This window comes from Rutidosis leptorrhynchoides, chromosome 1 (genome assembly GCF_046630445.1).
Source record: "Rutidosis leptorrhynchoides isolate AG116_Rl617_1_P2 chromosome 1, CSIRO_AGI_Rlap_v1, whole genome shotgun sequence".
Lineage (NCBI taxonomy): Eukaryota > Viridiplantae > Streptophyta > Magnoliopsida > Asterales > Asteraceae > Rutidosis > Rutidosis leptorrhynchoides.
In genome coordinates, this window is record NC_092333.1 from 155,287,617 (window position 1) to 155,295,824 (window position 8,208).

Here is an 8,208-nt window from a genome sequence, read left to right on the forward strand (position 1 = left end):
ATAGATCCTCATTCCAATAATATAAGTAGCTTCATCAAGATCCTTTATGGAAATACATTTTTCAAACCAAGACTTGACATCTTGCAAGTTGGAATGTCTTTACTAATAAGTAATATGTCATCAACATATAAGATCAAGAAGACTACTCTGCTCCCACTAGCTCTAATGCAAACTCAGGACTTATCTTGATTTTGAGAAAAATTAAACACTTCGATTTTCTCATTAAACTTAAGATTCTAGCTCCTAGATACTTGTTTTTATCCATAAATGGATTTTAGAAGCTTGCATACTTTATTAGGATGCTTAGGATTCATAAACTCTTCCGGCTGAACCATATATACGTCCTCGCTTAGGTCGCCATTAAGGAAAGCGATTTTGACATCCATTAGCCATATTTTATTATCATGAAAAGTAACCATGGCAATAAGTATCCTAATTGTTTTAAGGCTCGCGACTGGTGAAAAACTTTCATCATAACCTTTTATCACCAATCTGGCTTTAAAAGTGTTTACATTACCGTCCATATCAATCTTCCTTTGAAGACCCATTTTTACCTCATTGTCTTACAATTGGGTAGAAGATCAATCAAGTCTCATACTTGATTATCCTTCATGGACTGCATATCCGTATTCATAAAATCTAGTCATTTTCAGATTCAGGATCTGATATGGCCTCACGCAGCTAGAGGGTTCATCATAATCCCTTAGTTGAGGTTTATCTGAATTAATCAGATAATTAAATCTCATAAGCCGATGAGTTCTACTAGATCTATAAAGTGCATGTGTAACACGTTCTGGCTCACCAACAGTGCGCTCAGTTTCAATGTGTGGATTGCTAGTGCTTACTGAAGGTATGTTACTTTAATGTACTTGAATTTCTTCAAGATCTACTTTACTCCCACTGACTTCTTGTAAGAGAAGATCTCTTTCCAGGAATTCAGCAGACCGAGCAGAAAACATGTTGTCTTCATCTTGGTTGTAAAAGTAGTAACCCATTGTTTCCTTTATGTATCGTACAAAGTAACATTAGATAGTTCTGGGTTCTAATTTGTTTGAAATGTCATGCTTCACGTACGCTTTACAACCCCAGACTTTCAGATAAGACAACTTGGGATTCTTCCCACGCTATAACTCATATGGTGTCTTTTCTACCTTCATAGTTGGAATCACATTGAGTATTCCTGCTGTAGTGACCCAAACTTTTCCATGTTTATATATATTAATTGAGATTGATATTTACATGACTAAACATTTCCAACATGTTAAGCAATCAAACTTGTTAAGACTTGATTAAATGAAATAAGTTTCATATAGACAATTGATCACCCAAGTTGACCGGCGATTCACGAACGTTACAAAATTGTGAAAACTACATGTTGTGGTATATATAGACATATATATATGGTTGACATGAGATTATGATGAGTAAGTATCTCACTAAGTATATTAACAATGTGTGATATACATAAGAAATGAGTTTACTAAGTTAAGAAACTCGAAATGATATATATAACGATTATCGTTATGATAACGTCTACTAAATACATATGTATCATATTAAGATATTGATACACTATATTTAACATGATAAAATGATATTTAAATATATCATTAAGTGTGTTAACAATGAACTACATATGTAAAAACATGACTACTAACTCAAGAATTACGAAACGAGACTTATATGTAACGATTATCGTTGTAACCATATTTTAATGTATGTATCATATTAAGAGATATTCATACATAATAATATCATGATAATATAATAATTTAACATCTAATTTGATATAATAAACATTGGGTTAACAACATTAATTGAGATCGTTAACTTAAAGGTTTCAAAACAACACTTACATGTAACGACTAACAAAGACTTAACGACTCCATTAGAATGTATATACATGTTGTGTTTTGATATGTATTCTTACACTTTTGAAAGACTTCAAGACACATATCAAATTACTTCTACTTAACAAAAATGCTTACAATTACATCCTCGTTCAGTTTCATCAACAATTCTACTCGTATGCTCCCGTATTCGTACTCGTACAAAACACAGCTTTTAGATGTATGTACTATTGGTATATACACTCCAATGATCAGCACTTAGCAGCCCATGTGAGTCACCTAACACATTTTGAAACCATCATTTGGCAACTAGCATGAAATATCTCATAAAATTACAAAAATATGAGTAATCATTCATGACTTATTTACATGAAAACAAAATTACATATCTTTTATATCTAATCCATATACCAACGACCAAAAACACCTACAAACACTTTCATTCTTCAATTTTCTTCATCTAAGTGATCTCTCTCAAGTTCTATCTTCAAGTTCTAAGTGTTCTTCATAAATTCTATAAGTTCTAGTTTCATAAAATCAAGAATACTTCCAAGTTTGCTAACTTACTTCCAATCTTGTAAAGTGATCATCCAACCTCAAGAAATCTTTCTTATTTACAGTAAGATATCTTTCTAATACAAGGTAATACTCATATTCAAACTTTGGTTCAATTTCTATAACTACAATAATCTTATTTCGAGTGATGATCTTACTTGAATTTGTTTTCGTGTCATGATTCTGCTTTAAGAACTTTCAAGCCATCCAAGGATCCTTTGAAGCTAGATCCATTTATCTCTTTTCCAGTAGGTTTATCCACAAAACTTGAGGTAGTAATGATGTTCTTAACATCATTCGATTCATACATATAAAGCTATCTTATTCGAAGGTTTAAACTTGAAATCACTAGAACATAGTTTAGTTAATTCTAAACTTGTTCGCAAACAAAAGTTAATCCTTCTAACTTAACTTTTAAAATCAACGAAAAACATGTCCTATATCTATATGATAAGCTAACTTAATGATTTAAAACCGGAAAACACCGTAAAACCGGATATACGCCGTTGTAGTAACACAGCGGGCTGTTTTGGGTTAGTTAATTAAAAACTATGATAAATTTTGATTTAAAAGTTGTTCTTCTGGGAAAATGATTTTTCATATGAACATGAAACTATATCCAAAAATCTTGGTTAAACTCAAAGTGAAAGTATGTTTTTCAAAATGGTCATCAAGATGTCGTTCTTTCGACGGAAATGACTACCTCTTTAGTAATTGACATGTAACTTAAATTTCTGACTATAAACCTATACTTTTTCTGTTTTGATTCTTAAATTATAGTTCAATATTAAACCATAGCAATTTGATTCACTCAAAACGGATTTAAAATGAAGAAGTTATGGGTAAAACAAGATTGGATATTTTTTTGATCTTTTTAGCTACGGGAAATGTTTAACAAATCTATACAAATCATATCCTAGCTAACTTATATTGTATTATACATGTATTCTAATATATTATGTAATCTTGGGATACCATAGACACGTATGCAAATGTTTTGACATATCATATCGACCCATGTATATATATTATTTGGAACAACCATAGACACTCTATATGTAGTAATGTTGGAGTTAGCTATACAGGGTTGAGGTTGATTCCAAAATTATATATACTTTGAGTTGTGATCTAGCCTGAGACGTGTATACACTGGGTCGTGGATTGATTCAATATAATATATATCGATTTATTTCTGTACATCTAACTGTGGACAACTAGTTGTAGGTTACTAACGAGGACAGCTGATTTAATACACTCAAATCTTTAAAACATAATAAAAATGGTTGTAATTATATTTTGATCATACTTTGATATATATGTACATATTTGTATAGGTTCGTGAATCGATCCGTGGCCAAGTCTTATTTTCGAGGAAGGAAATATCTGTGAAAGTGAGTTATAGTCCCACTTTTAAAATCTAATATTTTTGGAATGAGAATACATGCAGGTTTTATAAATGATTTACAAAATAGACACAAGTACGTGAAACTACATTCTATGGTTGAATTATCGAAATCGAATATGCCCCTTTTTTAAAGTCTGGTAATCTAAGAATTAGGGAACATACACCCTAATTGACGCGAATCCTAAAGATAGATCTATTGGGCCTAACAAACCCCATCCAAAGTACCGGATGCTTTAGTACTTTGAAATTTATATCATATCCGAAGGGTGTCCCGGAATGATGGGGATATTCTTATATATGCATCTTGTTAATGTCGGTTACCAGGTGTCCACCATATGAATGATTTTTATCTCTATGTATGGGATGTGTATTGAAATATGAAATCTTGTGGTCTATTGTTACGATTTGATATATATAGGTTAAACCTATAACTCACCAACATTTTTGTTGACGTTTAAAGCATGTTTATTCTCAGGTGAATATTAAGAGCTTCCGCTGTTGCATACTAAAATAAGGACAAGATTTGGAGTCCATGTTTGTATGATATTGTGTAAAAACTGCATTCAAGAAACATATGTCGATGTAATATATTTCTATTGTAAACCATTATGTAATGATCGTGTGTAAATAGTATATTTTAGATTATCATTATTTGATAATCTACGTAATGTTTTTAAAACCTTTATTGATAAAATAAAGGTTATGGTTGTTTTAAAAATGAATGCAGTCTTTGAAAAACGTCTCATATAGAGGTCAAAATCTCGCAACGAAATCAATTAATATGGAACGTTTATAATCAATATGAACGGGACATTTCACCTGCAGCAGACTCTCATGCATATCCCTAAAAGACGGTAGTAGAGAAATCAGACTCATCATAAATCAAACTATATGAAGTAAAGTTTGATTCCTCTTACTCAGACACACCATCGTGTTGTGGTGTGTAAGGTAGAGTGAACTATGAGACAATCCCACAATTCTTTAGGTGGTCCAAAAAAAAACTCTTGATTCATAAACTTACTTACTCCATCGGAGCGAAGTGCTTTAATGGTCTTTCCAAGCTGATTATCTACTTCATTTTAGAATACTTTTGAATGTTAAAATAGCTTTATATTTATGTTTCAGCAAGTGACCATAATCATAGCTACTGTACTTATCAGTAAATGTAATGAAGTAAAATTAACTAAATCTATGCATTGTTCTTAAAGGGCTACATACAACAGTATGTATTAGTCCTAAAAGATCTTTAACTCTTTTACCTAAATCGGAGAAAGAAGCATTTGTCATCTTTTCACATAAACATGACTCGCATACATCAAATGACTCAGAGTCAATTGATTTCAAAAGTCCATTAGATTGGAGTTTTGAAATGCATTGTTTGTTTATATGACTAATATGACAATGTCATAGATAGGTCTTATTCAAGTCTTGCTTGAAGACTTTGGCAATGTAGGTATACACAGAATTCTCATTTGAAATTACACTATGCATATCAATTTCAAAAATACCATCACGTGGATAGGTATTAAGATAAATATTTTATCCTTAGAAACTAAATACCTAAGTGTGTAAATGCAAGTTCAATACTAACATCTTTCAAACTATGTCGCTCGCGGTATTGAGAGCATAATGCTATTGTTTCAACAAAACAATAAGACCATTTAGAGAAGTAAGTTCGGAGGTACCAATAGCTTTAACAAAAGCTTGATCCCTCTTGCCTACTTGCAAATTCATTGTGTCTTTCTTCAGTCTATTACTTCTTCTCATTCCCTTCATATTGTTACAGGTGTGAAGACCACAACCAGTTAACAAAGATCTAGGAATCACTAGAAGAAGTATATAACTATATATGAAATATACCTGATTTGCTAGTCTCACCAGCGTTGCCTTTTCTCAGCTCAGATTGGAAGATAGGACAACTTCCTTCTCCAATTGCCAACCTTTCCACAATGGAAACATTCGGCGTCTTTTGTTGGGCTTCTGGAAGGTGGAATATTTTTCCTAGAAAATGATTTGTCATTTTCCTTACACAAAGTATTCGGCTTATTCTTTTTCACCCTTCAATCCTATTTCTTCCTGATCATCGAACAACATCCGATAAGCATTTTGCTGAGCAGCAGCAACTGCCACAACAGGAAGAACGGATAAAGGGTTCAAAATTTTGTTTAACTTCCATTTATGCTTGAGAAACAGTTCTCAGGTTGCATTGCCAGTCTAGGAAGTTTGAACATTGAGTTTATCCTTCTCTAACAAAGAAGGAAGTGTGTTCTGATTTACGTTTTGATTATTTGACATCTACAACAGATATAAGATTCAATTTAGTATTTTCGATATTGAGCTTTAATAAATTAACTACCCAAGTTTTTATAATAGTTTTTAAAAAATAATTAATTTACGAAAGTCTAAGATCCACATAGAGGTTCCATAGCCACATCTGTTGATCAGCTATCAGTTATGGAGTCTATTGGTAGGTAGCGGGTACCAATTGCATTACAAGTACAACTCTTAGATCTTTATGAGACCTTGAGATATATGTAGTTCAACAAACCACTATTATCTACTGACATGTTTGTCTCATCCTTGCCTCGAACTCAGGTCTCACCGTGAATACGATTAAGTCGTCCAATTTGGAAACAGTGGAAATTCACGCTAGTCTCACTAGATCAAAAAATCCACCTCGTGGCTATAATTCAGCCTAGTCTCACTAGATCAGAAAAATAATGAGGAGTGTTTGCAAGCTCATTGGATGGCATGACTTAAATTTGACGGGTATTTTGAAAAAGTTTGTGTCAACGAATAATGCATGCACACAAGATTCGCTACACTATTAGTTAAAAAAATATTTTAACCAATTGTATATGTCGATTATGTTTGTGATCTAATTTGTTATTTAATTTATAGGATATAAAAATAATAAATACACAAACGTGTAGCGTTTTAAAACAGTTTTAAAAGATGTCGTCCATATATATTATTTGACTTTCAAAATCATTTAACATTAAACTCGTTAGAGTTTAACTTATTTTAAAATCATCAATTTTAATCTTTGAAACTCGTTTAGAGTTTTATTTTATGTTTTCATCAAAACATATGAAATTTAAGTCTCAAAATTATTTAACTTTAAACTCGTTAGAGTTTAACTTTTTAAAATCATCAATTTTAATATTTGAAACTCTTTACCGGTTTTATTTAATGTTTTCATCAAAAACATTTAGCATATATTATAATCAACAATTAAATATAAATGCGTAAAATAAAACACAATCATGCATCACACACACATAGCCTAGCCCAAAAATCCTATGCTTGATCCCATGAGCCGACATGGGATCAAGAGGTCAAACTAAGGGTAATATCGTAGCTCCCACTTAATTCAAGAATTAAGTGAAACCTGACAAACGCCATCGTTGTCAACTTGACCAGTTCGCCATCTTCTAAGTCAAAATCCACGTTGCATCTTTATCTTTAATCTTCATCTTATTACATTTATTTAAAATTGAAAAGTACAACTAATCTAATACTTTTACAATTTAGAATAAACTTAAATGCAATACTATGAAAATGTAAAATAAATATAATACAACTTTGGCTTCAAAATGTCCTTTCTAATAAAATAAACAATCAACATGACATAATATTGCTGTAATCAACAATCACAACAATCACATATAATCAAACACATAGGTCGGGGCATTACGGGCTATGTATGCAATCACAATTTTAATAACTATATTATTAAAACCTATATATGGCTTGTCCATGGTTATAATGCATGTGTATAACCATGGAATATAACAATCAACAATTATAATAAATATTCAAGCCATAACAATTAAATCTACAATTTAAAATAGTGATATTCTTTCAATCATATTTGTGCGTCATGAGGTTAAGTCTAAATCAACCGCGTTGACTTTAAAACCCAAAAAGGTTTCGACTTTTACCAATTCACCACAAAACTAAATCTAAAGAAAATCACGCGACAATTAAGATGGTGTAAAAGCGGCTCGGATACCACTGTTGGAAAATCGTGTGTACTTTTAAATCAGATTAACGCAGCGGATAGTTAAAATAATAAACAATTATTATTTTATAAACCATTTACAAAATTAAATATTCATATATTTAAATTTAATAAAACATGCACATGATTCACGATCCCAAAGATCCAGTTACACTGCTAATAATTGTCAAAATATGTAATTCACAAAGTGAGTAAACGATATACCTTTCTTGAAGAAACTGATTGAAGGAGAGAAACCTACGATCAAAAATATGACCGTCTCTTAGGATAGTCAACACTACACTTCAAACAACGTCAATGGATGCTAGTCCAAACCCAAGTAATAATTAATCAACCTTTGATTAATATTATGAATCCAAAATGATACTCCGTAT